The sequence below is a fragment of the Loxodonta africana genome, chromosome 6 (genome assembly GCF_030014295.1).
Source record: "Loxodonta africana isolate mLoxAfr1 chromosome 6, mLoxAfr1.hap2, whole genome shotgun sequence".
NCBI classification, from domain to species: Eukaryota; Metazoa; Chordata; class Mammalia; order Proboscidea; family Elephantidae; genus Loxodonta; species Loxodonta africana.
In genome coordinates, this window is record NC_087347.1 from 79,077,690 (window position 1) to 79,094,520 (window position 16,831).

The window sequence follows — 16,831 nt, forward strand, 5'->3', positions numbered from 1 at the left end:
TGTTAATAATATCCACCCTACTTTCAAATGCGTTGCCAGAAAAAATATTACATTTAACAAAAAAAATGATCACTGATCACCTTAGTGCTATTATTTTCTTTCTTTGATATATATTTTTTTCCTTTTTATTTCTTTTTCTTATACCAAGGTTGAATGAGTCCTCACTCACCCTCAGTGAACGAATAGCTTCAGAATGTGCCAATTCAGATTTACTTGCTGGATGCATTTTTACAATAATCTGATTTTCCACTGCTGTGGGTACAGAGTTTAATTGGATCATGTGATGGTGGCCAAGGGTGGGAGTGGAAAACAAAGCAAAAAGCAGTAGCCAAAAAATACATAAAAAGATAGCTTCAGCTGTGTCAGCAGCCATATTGGAGGGTTAGACAAATGGAATGCAAGGTGGACAGGGACTAGGAGAATGGGAAGGGAATGAGGTAATAATAAAACAGTTCAAACTCTCGCTTCCTTCACTCGAGGAAAGAACTCCATTCTGTTGAGGAAGGCTTTAGACTGAGGAGAGCTTGGCAGAAACTTTGGGTCCTACCCATGAGAGACCAGTGAGTCTAAAACAAAGTCGCTTTCAATTTCTCCATCCAACCTACCTAATTCATTTAGAACTGCCCTCGGATGTTTATTAGGCCTGTGGCAACAATTACTGAGAAGCCCTGATGACACAGTGGTTAAGAGCTCTGCTGCTAACCAAAAGGTCGGCAGTTTGAATCCACCAGTCACTCCTTGGAAACCCTATGATTTGTCAGCATTGCAGAAATGGATGGGTAGAGACATGTCCTACAGAGTCACTATGAGTCGCAATTGATTCCATGCCAATGGTTAGCTTCTCACAATTTGGCCTTGGTAAATTTAACTCATTATTCATATCTAATCATTTCTTTTCACCAAACTTCAGCAGCCTTCCTATAAAAAGAGGGAGTTGAAAGAGATAATCTCTAAACTTTCTTCCAACTTTAACACTGAACGATTTCAGAAAAGGTACAGACAACAGTTTACTAGGAAAAGAATTCAGGCAAATACTATTTACCCACGAGTAATTTCTACATTTTCATTCATCCTTTTGAAGCCATTCTTCTGGTGGTAAGCTGACATGAAATTTCCCAGCTGCTACAAATCTCCAAATCCCCCCTAAATTATACATTTTTATTGCCAGTGGCCAAGGTGTAGAACAAGCACAAATACTTCTAAAACCACTGATGTATTAGGAAATGTGTTGACATCTTAGACCTCAGTGTAGCAACGCCTGCTATTTCTGATAATGTCCATAGTTTGCCTCTTCTGAGTTCAGAATTTGGTAGCTGGGTATTGTTTTTTGCCTGCATCACCCTGATTCTCCAAAAAGCTGTTACTGACTTCTTAGAAAAATTTGTGTGAAATATTGCCAAAAATGTTAAGCATTTTGTTTCATTACAGTAACTCCTTTTTTTTTTAGTGTTGCTAGAATAAATCTGAAAGAGCTGTTAAATCAGGGTAGTGAGCATATGGTGGTCAGTTCTGCAGGTAGGCTTCCCTGAACAGCGGTGAATGGCTAACTCCAATTCAAAAGTCAGCCCCTTAAGCCTTGCCTGCCTCGATAGGAGTTTTGCATGAAGATAACAAGAGGAGAGGAGTACCTGGGACGATAAAGAAAGCTCTTGGACTAGTACTTTCTGTACTCAGAATAAATGAGAAACATACTGAAAAAATTCTGAAAGAGAAGTTTCAAAATTTCTCAAGTAAATATTCATTTGCAGTTAAGCACGGGCAACATGGTTCCACATCTGAATGGTGCTAAAGCTTAGATAACGAACTCAATGTGCTAAATTCTGGTAAGAGGGCTCCTTTTTGGAAATGCAAGAGAAAATCTATTATAGATATATTAGTCAGAATAAAAGCTGGTAAAATGTTTTTAAGATCAGCTCAATAGGTGAGCTTGAAAGATGTTTCTTTTAGGTACTCTGTGTACAGGGTATTCAGGCCTTTTTACTGGGGAATGATGTCAGACAAATCAATGGTGACATTCCTTTCACATCCTCCAGGAAACAGTCTCCCCCCTTTTTAAGCAGGTAATACAGTTTTTGTTCTATTATTTATTTTTTTTATCAGTAGGAACTTATTCTTTCTCATCTGAAACGCCCCAGTTAAACGCATTCATAAACATTCTTGCTTTAGATCCCACTTTCTGACATTTGACCATTCTCTCCAAAACTGACAGTCCAGTGGCTGCCCACTTCTGCCAGTGTCAAAAAAAAAAAAAAAAAAGACAACATTTTAAGAAACAATTACTGCTAACAAATCTAAACACTATATTCAGAGCTGTGAACAATGAACAAAATAAGAGTAGTTCTTTTGTGATGCCTTTGAATTATGGTGTTGGCAAAAATACTGAATATACCACAGACTGCCAGAAGAACAAACAAATCTGTCATGGAAGAAGTACAGCCAGAATGCTCCTTAGAAGTGAGGATGGTGAGAGTTGTCTCATGTACTTTAGACATGCTATCAGGAGGGACCAGTCCCTGGAGAAGGATATCATGTTTAGTAACGTAGATGGTCAGCAAAAAAGAGGAAGACCCTCAATGAAATGGATTGACATAGTGGCTGCAACAATGGGCTTAAACATAGCAACAATTGTGAGGATGGCACAGGACCAGGCAGTGTTTATCATTCTATTGTACACAGACTCGCTACCACTCAGAACTGACTCAAAGACATCTAACAACAACAACATTCTGTGATCTTTTATATTACTTTACATTTTGGTTTTAAGCTGCATTTTGCTTTCTTCTCTTCTTTTCCCATTGCAAATTCCACCCAACTTATAGACATTGATAGTGTCTATACAATTGTCTTGTCATCACGACCAATGGTAATGACAAGACAATTACTTTCATCCTCCAATTCTCTTTGCACAATGAGCCATAATAACCACAATGACTGGAATGATAAGAATCAGGATAATTAACAGTCTGCATATGGTACTTGCATTTCTCAGACCTCTGTAAATCATACTGTCATTTACCTGTACCTTAGACATTTGTAAACAGGTATTGTTCAATTTGAATTTTAATACATTTTATACCTATTTATTGCAAGCTTAATAAGAGCCAATATTTTAGGTGCTGGGAAATAACGGAGGGTACAACATACGTGCAAAATATGAAGCCTCTGTTCTCATGGACTTTCTATTCTTGAGGAGCCCTTGGTCTGCATGATATCAACCCAGCCGACCCAGAGAGGCAATTCAGGGGGGAAGCAGTCAAACTTACAGTAAAACAAGTGAATTAAAGAATATTTTGATGTAATTTAATAGAATTTTAGATGGTAAAACAGCTAAGAGTTTTAAAAATAAAAGCCATAGGAGAATGACATGCATTTCCAGGCCTTTGTTGTGAGAAGAAAAGAACAGGTAATCTGTCATCATTAGTACTGAAAGCAGATCTGCCCGAAAACCTGTGTGACCCAAGGAAAATCCCAGAGCATGGGGATGGCTCTGGGGATCACAGTAAATATTACTCTCTCCATGTTCACACTCTGAGGTGACAGCCTAGGGCAGCATTCACAGAAATGGGGAATGTGAGATCAACTTTTTCCAAGGCAAAAAAGTATCTTCTACAGTCAGGTAAATATTTTATAACTGCTTGGCATATCCCATAGCATCCTGCTTAGATCAAAGGAATGTAACTGCAGAGATGATATTGGAAACATCATATTATACAAAATAATTTGCTTTTTGCAATGCTGACAAATAATATTCTAATCCATGATTTAGTCTTATTTTCTTTGTTTACGTATCTCAAATTGCAACATCTCCAAAATAGCCTCAAAATAAGCTTTCTTTCACCCCCTTTCACACTTCACATCATGTCTTCTAGTGGGGTCTTTGGGGTTTGACATCAAGGGAGTGTGGGAAGGAAGTGTGTTAACCACATGCAGAGACCAGCTAATTCTTCAGTGATTTGGATGTCAACTGAATAATTTCTTTTGATCAACAATGGGAGCAGAGTGCTTTGTGGTCTGGATCTGTGGAAGGACGCATCATTTACACACAGGAAGACCAAAGAAAGACTATGTATTTTAGAAAAAAAAATGGCAGGATGGAATTTGTAAAGTTTATTGTTGCTGCAAGGTTACTTTATTTGCCATAATATTGTATCTATCCCTCATCTCTCTGTCTGTCTAACTCTGCAATAATCACTTATTATATAGTACATATAAAAATAAATATAAAGTTTCAACTTAATGTAAAATGTACTATGAATGAACAATGTAAAGTTATCCCCCAAAATGTATTTTCTTGCCTTAACGTGTTTCTGTTTTGACTGAACGAGGTTTGTTATTTGATACAGAAAAATAGTTTCAATGAACCTCAAAGTTCAAAGCAAAAGGATGCAAACTGATCACTACAGTGCGCATTATCTCTTAAATCAGGTAAACCAAGTATTGCATGCCTAGTACAGTACTGTGAAGAGTAGTCACATTTTACAACATATTTCTCAGGCCTGATTATTATATGCAATGATAGTTCCATTACGGTTTACAATCTGTAGCTTCCTAATTTTATCTCCCCCAGGGATAATATATGGCCTGGTAGGGCAGAAGACTCACAGACTTATTTGTGTTCCGATGGGTGCCTCATACCGCTGACAATTTTTAAGCGTATGTAAAAGCTCATCTCTTACTTAAAAGTTTCGACTTGTGAAATATTAACTACGGCTCCTTGCTGTTACCATAATGGCTGCCATATGGAATTAAAAAATATTACCTTAAAATGTTAGAACAGACATGTTAGACCAGGAAATCAAGGGCCTGAAAAGTAACTTCCCCAGGTGTGCACAGCTAATCAATGGCAGAGCTACAACTAGAATTCTAGATTTGTTTTCCTTTTACTTGACTGACTCTCTTAAAATTAAAAGCATGATATTCAAGAAAGACTTGAACATGACAAATAAGGCACCTATTTAAAAATTTTTTGTAAGCTATGGATGTTAGTGGGAACCCTGGTGGTGTGGTGGTTAAGAACTACGTCTCCTAACCAAAAGGTCAGCAGTTCGAATCCACCAGGAGCTCCTTGGAAACCCTATGGGACAGTTCTACTCTGTCCTATAGGGTCGCTATGAGTCGGAACCCACTCGACAGCAAAAGGTTTTTTTTTGTTTGGATGGATATTAGCCCAACTTATTTCTTTAATGAAGTCACAGGAATATACAACAAAATTATAAAGCATAATGGGTCCATTGTTAACTTCAGAATTACAGATCAAAATGCAAAAGTTTAGGATCTTGCATCATTCTAGATGGCCAAATTAGTCTAACTCTATACAAACTCTAACAACCACTCATCAAGTATATGCCCTGCTTTTCTTTCCCCTCTCTTTGACTTATGAGGCTTCAAAAACAAATCTCATGGCATGGTACAGTGAAACATGAAACCAGACAGCTTGCTGACTATGGAAAGCCAAAGAGCATGGGAGCTTGCTTTAAACAAGATCATTTAAAAAATCAGTTTTGCTCTAAGTTCATAAAATGCTATTGCATTTAGCTGTTCTCATTTATGAAATATGACTGCCATGCCAATGCTATTTTATTCTGGCAGTGAAGAATATACTAAAGGTTTCTTTATAATACAACAGCACAAAATACATTTTAGTTAATATTTTAAATGTATTATATAATGTTTTGTATATGACAAATACTTGTCACAGATTGATACAGGAAGCAGTTTGCCTGATTCTGACTCCCTGCCTTGGTCACTAATAAGGATTGAATTGTGTCTGCCTAAAAAATGTATTGAAGTCCTAATCCATGGTACCTGTGAACATGACCTTCTTTGGGAAAAGGGTCTTTGAAGATGTTACCTGTTAAATTAACATAAGGTCATATCAGAGTAAGGTGGGCTCTAATTCAATCTAATGGTGTCCTATAAAAGAGAAAAAACACAGAGAGACAGACAGAAGGAAAATGACTCTGTGATGACAGAGTTATGCTGTGGCTGCAAGCCAAGGAAGGCCTGGGGCTACCAGAAACTGAGAGGGAAGGAAAAAGGATCTTCCCCTAGAGTCTTCAGAAAGAACATGGCCCTTCCAACAACTTGGATTCCAGGCTACTTGTCTCCAGAACTGTGAGATAATAACTTTCTATCCTTATAAGCTACCCAAGTCATGGTATTTTGTTATGGAAGCCCTAGGAAATGAATACACTAACTGTTGTCACTATTATTGGTCTATCGTCTAATTCACCTCCATTATTGACTTAGTGACTTTGGTAAGATATTTCAGAGAAGAGAGATGTAGAGGTAGACAAGTAAACTGGGAACAAATCAAAAAGCATCTGACTGTCCTGGGCATCAGTATGGTGGTGGTGATGGCTAGAACAATCAGAATATGATGACACAAGAATCCCCACAATGTTTTAGTCTCCTAAAGAGTAGCAGAGTAATTTCAGACCCTTCTATTCCACTCAAGCACCACGTTGTAGGTTTTTGTTGTTATTGTTACGTGCCATTGAGTTGATACCGACTCATACTGACCCTATAGAACAGAGTAGAACTGCCCCATAGGGCTTCCTAGGCTGTGATCTTTAGGTTCAAACTAGTGATCTTTCATTTAACAGCTGAGTGCTTAACCACCATGCCACCAGAGTTCTTTTCAAGCACTGTAGGTACAACAAACTAGCAAAAGTAGAAGCAATAGGAATCTGACTCATTCAATATGTGAGTGTTTGATCGTGCTCCCCATATTAGATTTTTTGTAGATAAAAGTGATAGTGAAAATATTTAACAAACTAGAATATCCTGGGCACTAATCAATGAGAAGATCCCTGGGTGGCACAAACAGTTAAGCACGCACTGTTAACCAAAATGTTGGTGATTTGAACCTATCCAGAAGCTCCTTGGAAGAAAAGTCTGGCATTCTGCTTCTAAAAAGTCACACCCATGAAAACCCATACAGCACAGTTCTACTTGGCAACAAATGGGTTGCCATGAGTTAGAATCAATTTGACGGCAAGTGGGTTATGCATCTAGAAGGTGTCTCTGGTTAGTGCAGTTTTGCACTCGACTGCTAACCAAAAGTTTGGAGCTTTGAACACACCCAGAGGTGCCTCGAAAGAAATACCTGCTGATCTACTTTCTGTAAGATCAGAGCCATGAAATCACTACGGAGCACAGTGCTATTCTGAAGCATATGGGATCACCACGAGTTGTAATTGACTGGACGGCAACAGGTACTGGAAACAACTGAGAATGGCTAGGAATAGCCATAGGGGTATAACTGTTGAATACCTACCCTTCCACAGTGAAGTTTTCAGCTTGGCCAGGAGATGGGTCGCCCCAATTTTTAGGTGAGGCTGGATTACTGCTCTTTATTTCACTGCTGCCATAAGATGCATTGCTCCTGCCCTGCCAAGCTCAGAGCAGGCCGGAGAAGAACCAGTGATGGAAAGTTAATATTACTTTGAGAGTCTTAATCTCTTCAGCTGCTGACAAAGTCGCTTTTAAATCTGTCCATTATTTCACAGTTCAGTTCAATTTCTTTTTTAATCTCTTCGGGAAAGGAGAGGTAGGTAAGAAAGGGGGGAAAAAGGCTTAAGAATACTTGTAGCTATCCATACTCTACAAAACTGTTTAACCCAGACAGCCAAGAAAACTTTACCCCAAGAGATACTTTTTAAATTACATTGTAACAGTGAAAATGACCAGTTAAACAATCTGTATTTTTTTAAGGCAAGTTGTAGAAACTGAGATAAAACTAATTTATCTGGATATTGTGGACTAAAAATTCTCTTTCTTTTTTTCATTCCTATTCAGATAACTGACAATGGCAGTGTAGCCAACACTTTTTCTCAATCTGTTATGTCTTATCGCTGTTAAACCCTCTCTTGATGGTCAAGTAAATGTCTTCAGCTGGCACGTTGGAGGAAAGCATTGCATTCGGAATGTGCTGCCCTGCCACACACAGGGAAGAGTCTAGATCAGAGGAGCACTAGTAATTTTGGTGAAATAGCTAATAATAACAAACTTTAAAAAAATTGGCAATGATTTTATTTCATTTAAACATTAAAAACTAAAAATAAAGCAGTTTACAAACATGGTAAAAATTCAAATGATATAGAAAAAAATAAAATAAAAAGTAAAATGTCTTTACCTTTACTCTCATTCCTAGTTCCTCTTCTGAAAAATAAACTATGGCTTATAGTTTCTTGTTTATTTTTCTAGGATAAGGAAAAAAAAAAATGGACGAAAAGAAAGAGTACACAACAATGAAAAGATCCTTCTGTATACTCCTTGGCACTTTGCTTTACATGCTTGATAGTGTATCTTGATTTGCCTCATTTTTCCCAAAGTTTTTATGATAAGATTTTTCACACATATAGAGAAGTATAAAGTTTGGTACAATAAGCACTCATACACCCCTCATCTTGATTAAAAAGTATTATAATGTTGCCCTATTTATATTCTCTTTCAATTGTTTATCAATCGAAAAACAATCTGTTGATCTTTTGCTGAATCATTTCAAAGTAAACTCAGATATCATGATTTCATTACTAAATACTTGAACACTTATTTAAAACCAAAGACATCATTCAATATAGCCATTTTTGTACCTAAAAAATTAATAATTCTCAAATGTAATCTAATATTCAATAACAAAGTTTCTCCAATTATTTCCAAATATCATTAATAGTTGCTTTTTTAGAGCTTGTATTTAATCAAGGATCACACATTGAATTTTGATGTCAAGGCTTTTAAATCTCTTATAATCTAGAACAATGTTCTCGCTTTTTTTTTTTTTTTTTTTTTTTAATTACATTGACTTTTTGAAGACTTGTTTGACTGTTTCCCTGGACTTTTTTTTTTTTTTTAAACTTTTTCCTCTACTCCCTCATCTTCATAAACCAACCACTATGACATAAAAAAAAAAAAAAATTATGACTGCATTTTATGAACTGTGGTAAGTATATTTTATACATTTACTCTCATTTAATCCTTCAGAGAAGGTGACCCAGTGGCACAACTGCTAAACACTTATTTGCTAACCAAAAGGCTGACAGTTGGAACCAGCAGCTCCAAGGGAGAAAGACCTGGTGATGTGTTCCCACAAAGTTTACAGCCTAGAAAGCGCTATGGGAAAGTTCTGTTCTGTCACATGGGGTTGCAATGAGTTGGACTTGGCTCAGCAACACCTAACGACACCAACAACAATCCTTACAAAAACCCTAAAACATGAATAATACTAGCATATCAATTTTACTGATATGCAAATGGAGGTTAGAGAGGTTGACTCACTTCTTTCAGGGTCACATGTTGCCTGTGTTTGCTTTCCTCTCCTTTATATGTGTCTCATATATAATTCTGTCTGGTACTGTAACATTTAGAGTTAGAAAAGACTAGATTTTACATATGAAGAAAAGAGGCTCAGAAAGACCAGTTGTGTGATTAGCCTAGTCTTGTAATTATTTCATACATAATTTTCAAATGGAAAAAGCACTTAGTGAGCTGGTGTCAGCAGGGAAGGTCAGCTGGCATCTCTCAGGGTGGCATTACATTTGTAAATCCGCCAAGGTACAGTGTGCAAGGTAATCGTAGGTTCCTGCACAAACAATTTTTATTTTCACAGTTACGTATTTATTTTAATGCTTCTTAGGGATATGATTTAACTGGTGTACCAACCTTGGATGTTATTCTTTAGGCTGAGGGTCAGTTAAGTACAAAGGTGAATTGATTTAAAGTCAATTTAAAGAAATATGTTAAGAAAATAATGGTATAGAGGGTATGCAATTAGGGCAGAAATATCATGAAGATGGAAGGAAATGACTCCAAAGAGGAGCTCTGTCTTTTATGGTGAGGTCATATCAATCTCATTCATGTATGAAACCAGAGTACATGTTTATTAATTCATGATGAGAAATAAAAACTGTTGTGTGCACTGGAACTCATACCTATGTGATCAGTAAATTGTCTGCCTATAGGCAGAGCTTGAAATTAAAATAAGGGAAGTTGTTTAAATGGTTCAGAGGTTTAATATCTTCAGGTCACACCTGCCAGTTCACTCATCTTCAGAAAAGGGCTGGCTTTCCCAATAAGGCCTTTACAGCGATGACCTATTGTCCAACATTTCCTATATCCTGGACAACACCATGAAGTGACACTTAGGGATGTTTGCTTCTGTGAATCTTTCTTTTATGCTTTTTCCAAGATAATAAGTTCTCTGTTCTGGATGATTAAATAAGCTCACGTTCAATACGGCCACTGGAAAGTCATGTCTGAAAAGGTATTTTGCCCCTTTAAGGAATCACTACATTTCTTTGCTCTAGTTCGTCATCTGTTGGATTTACAATGACAGAGTTACAGAGGTTTTTATTTCCCTTAAGTCTAACTCAGGGTAGGCTCTGAATACCAAGAAGAAGTTACTAGTGAGCTTGGCATAGATGGCTGGTTTTTTGTCTACCCAGCCTTTGCAGTTTCTTCTATACCACTTTCACCATCCCAGTAATTGTTGAAGAACAAATAAAATTTCCCACACTAAGGGATCTGTTTATCAAATACCTTATATGACAGATTACAATTTGACTCCTTTGAACACATCTATAACACATTTCAATAAGTAAAATATGTTGTTGTCGTTAGATGCCGCCAAGTGGGTTCCAACTCAAAGTGATCCTATGTACAACTGAATGAAACACTGCCCAGTTCTGCACCATCCCCACAATCTTGTTATGCCTGAGCTTGTCATTGCAGCCACTGTGTCAATCCACCTTGCTGAAGATCTTCCTCTCTTCCTGGGAGCCTCTACTTTACCAAGCATGATGTCCTTCCCTGGTCCCTCCTGATAACTAATATGTCCAAAGGATAATGTAGGTGAGACAAAGTCTCACTATACTCGCTTCTAAGGGGCGTTCTGGCTGTACTTCTTCCAAGACAGATTTGTTCGTTCTTCTGGCAGTCCATGGTATATTCAGTATTCTTTACCAACAGGATAATTCAAAGGCATCAAATCTTCCTCAGTCTTCCTTATTCATTGTCCAGCTTTCGCGTGCACACAAGGTGACTGAAAATACCAGGGCTTGGGTCAGGTGTTCCTTAGCCCTCAAAGTAACGTCTTTTGTAGCAGATTTGCCCAATGCAACATGTTATTGGATTTCATGACTGCTGCTTCCGTGGGTGTTGACTGTGGATCCAAGTAAGATGAAATTCTTGACAACTTCAATCTTTTCTCCATTTATCATGAGGTTGTTTATTGGTCCAGTTGTGAGGATTTTTGTTTTCTTTATGTTGAGGTGTAATCCATACTGAAGGTTGTAGTCTTTGATCTTCATCAGTAAGTGGTTCAAGTCCTCTTCACTTTCAGCAAGCAAGGTTGTGTCATCTGCATCCCACAGGTTAATGAGTCTTCCTCCAGTCCTGATGCTGTGTTCCTCTTTAAATATCCAGCTTCTTGGATAATTTGCTCACCATACAGAATGAATGAATATGGTGAAAGGACACAATCTGATGCACACTTTTCCCAATTTTAAACTATGCAGTATCCCCTTGTTATGTTCAAATGACTGCCTCGGCCTATGTACAGGTTTCTTATGAGCACAATTAAATGTTCTGGAATTCCCATTCTTAGAAATATTACCCATAAATTTGTTATGTTCCACACAGTCAAATACCTTTTTCATAGTCAATAACACACAGGTAAACATCTTTCTGGTATTTTCTGCTTTCAGCCAAGATCCATCTGACATCAGCAATGATATCCCTCTCCATGTCCTCTTCTGCATTCAGCTTGAATTTATGGCAGTTCCCTGTAGATGTACTGCTGCAATCGCTTTTGAATAATCTTCAGCAAAATTTTACTTGTGCGTGATATTAATGATATTGTTTGATAATTTCACATTCTGTTTGATCACCTTTCTTTGGAATGGGCACAAATATGGATTTCTTCCAGTCAGTTGGTCAGGTAGCTATCTTCCAAATTTCTTGGCATAGACAAGTGAACACTTTCAGCACTGCATACGTTTGTTGAAACATCTCAATTGGTATTCCATCCATTTCTGGAGCCTTGTTTTTCACCAACGCCTTCAGTGCAGCTTGGACTTCTTCATTCAATACCACTGGTTTGTGATCATCTGCTATCTCCTGAAATGGTACAGTGACTTCGTGTACTCTTTCCATCTTCTTTTGATGCTTCCTACATTGCTGATATTTTGCCCATAGAATCCTTCAATATTGCCGCTCAAGACTTGAATTTTTCTTCACTTCTTTCAGCTTGAGAAACACTGAGCCTGTTCTTCCCTTTTGGCTTTCTAATTCCGGTTCATTACACATTTCATTATTTTACCTAGTCTTCTCGAGCTGCCCTTTGAAATCTTCTCTGCTCTTTTACTTTCCTGTTTCTTTCATTCTCTTTAGCTGCTCTATGCTCAAGAGTGAGTTTCAGAGTCTCTTCTGACATCCAATTTGGTCTTTTCTTTCTTTTCTGTTTTTTTTAAATGACTTTTTGCTTTCTTCATGTAAGGTGTCCTTGATGTCATCCCACAACTCCTCTGGTCTTAGGTCATTAATGTTCAACGCATCAGATCTATTCTTGAATTGGTTGGTCTCTAAATTCAGGTGGAATATACTCAAGGTCATATTTTGGCTCTCATGGACATGTTTTAATTTTCTTCAGCTTCAACCGAACTTGCATATAAGCAATTGATGTTCCATTCCACAGCCGGCCCCTGGCCTTGTTCTGACTGATGATACTGATCTTCTCTATTGTCTCTGTCCACAGATGTAGTCTATTTGATTTTTGTGTATTCCATCTGGCGAGACCCACCCTGTTTATGTTGTTAATAAAAGGTATTTGGAATGAATAAGTCATTGGTGTTGCAAAATTCTATCATGAGACCTCTGATGTCAATTCTATCGCAAAGAGCATGTTTCCCAACTACTGATCCTTCTTCTTTAGTATCCAACTACCAGTAACTACTATCCAATCACCAGTAATTATCAGCCCCAAAGTACAAGGCTGTCAGTAATAGGATAATACCCCTATGCCTATAAGGAAAACCAGTTCATACGATTATTATTCAAACTTATGCATCAACCACTAATGTCAAAGATGAAGAAATTGATGATTTTTACCAACTTTTTATGAAAAAAGTTTAACTTTTTATGAACTTTCATGCATTGCCTGTGGGAAGACAAAATGTTACAGCCATATTGGAAAATGATTTGGTAGTTTATTTAAAAAGTAAAATATACCAACTTTTGTAGTCTGAAATTGATCAAGGCAAAATATAAGTCCTTACTAACACAATGGAGATGGAAGCATAATAACATGTTACTGAGGTCCCATTTAAAAAAAAAACAAAACTCTTGCCTTCGAGTTGATTGAGAGTCATAGCTTAGGCAATTTGTCCACAGCTATTCCCCTTTCCTCTATTTTTTCATTACATTTACCTGGTCGGTGATACTAAGGATAAAAGAGGATTTTGAGTGAATTCTTGTAACTGTTTACAGTGATTCAAAAAAATCTAAAAATAAAGATTTTTAAATCCAATTAGGCAGCTTAACCTGTCTTTTATTTTTTTACCATTAATGACAAATCCTACTGGTGGCCATGGATCAAGAAGAAACTTGGAGGCCACGTATATTCATGTTGCATCTCTAAGGGTTAGGCGCATATCTACCTATGCGTAGGGTAGGAGTTAAAGATACAATCTGAGGTTTTGATTGAATAAGTCCCTAGTAAAGCAAGTCGAGTTGCCAAGTAATGGGAGAGATCGTAGAAGCAACTGTCTCTACTCTACCCTCTAAAAGTTTACTCTGACAGATTTAAGAGGAGTTGAAGTAAAATCAATATGTGTATTGACATACAAAGGGCCACTTGCACTAAAAGGGCTTTAGTTTATTATCTCCAATTCACAACAGGATACCATGCTAGAAAAATCATTTGGGGTCAAAAACATAATACATACTGCTAAGAGAATGAAGACAAGCAACTGCTAAGCGAATGAAGACGGGTGAAATATTTGTAAAACACATAAATGATAGAAGGCTGCTAACTAAAATATGTAAAGAACTCTCAAATCTCAATAAGAAACCAACCATTACAATTAAAAAAAAAAATGAGCATAAGATTTAAACAGACACTTCACAGAGGCAGATGGCAAACAGCCATATGGAAAGTTATTCAATATCATAAGTCGTTATTGTTATTAGGTACCATTGAATCAATTTTTGACTCATAGCGACCCTAGGTAACAAAGTAGAATTGCCCCATAGGGTTTTCTAGACTGTAATCTTTACGGGAGCAGATAACCAGGTCTTTTTCCTGCAGAGCTGCTAGGTGGGTTCAAACCACCAACCTTTCAGTTAAAAGCTGAAAGCTTAACCATCATACCACTAAGGCTCCTTTCATAAGTCATTAGAATAATGTGAATCCAAATTGCAATGACATACCTACTAGAGACGTCTCAAAAAAAAAAAAAAAAAATACCAAATGCTGGAAAGAATTCAGAGCAACTAGAACTTTCATGCATTGCTTGTGGGAATAAAAAATGGCACAGCCATATTGGAAAATGATCTGGTAGTTTACTTACAAAGTTAAACATACACTTATCCTAGTCATCTTACTCCTAGGTATTTATTGAAGAGAAATAAAGTCATATGTCCACACAAAAACCTGAACACAAATGTTTATAGCAGTTTTTTTTTCATAATTGCCCCAAACTAGAAGCACTTCAAGTGTAAGCAGTTGGTGAAAGGATAAAACAAATTGTGGTACATTCATACAATGGTAGGCTACTCAGCAATCAAAAGGAATGAACTACTAATACATGCAGCATTATGATTTGCATTATGCTAGATGAAAGAAGCCAGATTCAAAAGGCTACATATTGTATGATCCCAGTTATATGTCATTCTGAAAATATCAAAATGATAGGAACAGAAATCACTCAGAGGTTGTCAGTGGCTGGAGAGAAAGGTAGGTGACTGACTATAAAGAAGGCTGAGGGGACGTTTTGGGGTGATAGAAATATTCTGTATCTTGATTGAATTGATGGTTATACTACTGTATAAGTTTGTTAAAATTCATAGGACTCTATATCAAAAAAGGGCAAACACTCTCCTAGGTGGCTTATATACACACACAACACAACACAAATGCAACACAGATGGAAATACTTGCATTATAGAAAAGAATTTTATTGGCTCCGAACTAAATCTAGGCCAACAGCATACATGCCATTTTTGCCTAAGATTAGAATGTGTTCTGATGGCTGGGAGAGCCCTCATTTAATGCTGGGAAAGGAACTGAGAGAATAGATTCTTTTTCCGACCAAAGGATGAAAACTGAAACTGTACTATTAATTCAACAAATATTTATTGAAGGCTTATTATGTTCCAGGCTCTGTTTTCCTACTGAGAATGCAAAATGAACACAGCAGATAAAAATCTCTGCCCTCGTGGAGGTTTCATTTAAGTTGGAGAGATAAATGATAAAGACCAACTAAATAAATCATATGCCAGATGGAAGCAAGTACTATGGAGAAAGCCAAAAGAGTAGGGAAGAGGGGCCGAGAAAGCCACTGGTGTGAAAGTGGGTGGGTACTGTGAAGTCCTATCATTAAGTCAACAAATGTACATGAAGGGTCAACTATGTGTCTGGCATTGTGCTGCGAACTGGAGATAAAATGGCAAGGATAAGTAGACTTAGTCCTTGCCTTTCTAGAGCATTCATCTAGTAGAGAAGAGATATTCATTAAATAACTGTATGAAGGTGAAACCATGCAGTGTAAAATTTACATTGCGTTTTGAAGAAAACTGTGGATTAAGGGTCCTATGATCAAATAAGAATGGGAGACTGTGACACCACACCCACTCCTACCCAGCCCTCACTTTTGGATAAGAATTAATATTAAAAAAAAAAATTAATATTAGCATATCATAAACCCCAAAAGGAGCCCTGGTGGCACAGTGGTTAAGTGCTTGGCTGTTAACTGAAAGGTCAGTAGTTCAAACTCACCAGCCACTTCATGGGAGAAAGATGGGGCGGTCTGCTTCAGTAAAGATTTACAGCCTTGGGAATCCTATGAGGCAGTTCTACTCTGTCCTATAGGGTTGCTATGAGTCGGAATCGACTTCAACGGCAATAGGTTTTGGTTTTTAAAACCACAAAAGTCTCTACAGTGAATATAAGTACATCTAATTGAATATCTGTCAAATGCATTGGCTGTGGAAAAATGTGCCTATTAGTGTCTCACAGGATACTGTATGTAAAGAATAAATAACCATATTATGTTGTTTTTAGTTATTTTAATTTCCTTCACTAAATTGCTACTAATGCAAAGGTAGAAGGAAAGCGAAAACCACTAAGGGGGAAAAGGTACAGCTTACTTTGATATTTTCCTGTTTTTTGGTCTTTGAATAAAAGAATGAATCAGGGACTAAAAAGAACTGTGTCCTGTCTCCCAGTCTCTTTCTGATAAAATTCATCTACTTAGGAACATTTTCAGCTTCCAAATATACTATCTAGGTATCACACTTTTGACGTGGAACCATAAGGAAATCTTGACTTTTGCTTAGTCGGTTTGTTGTTGTGGATAACACAAATGAGCAAAAACACTGACATTAAGTGGAAAAGTTCATACTGTGGAATAAAAAAAAATGCGAATGTTTCATAGGAGAAGGCAGGAAAGATCCCTGTGGTGTTGCTTTGTAATTAGAGCGATCATTATGAATGCATAATTTCAAAAAAGATTCTTGTTATGACTGCGGCATAATGTCAATTTAACAACAACAACAAAAAGATAGGGCATTTTCTAAAATATTTCTTTTTCTGTTCATGACCAACTTAAGTTTC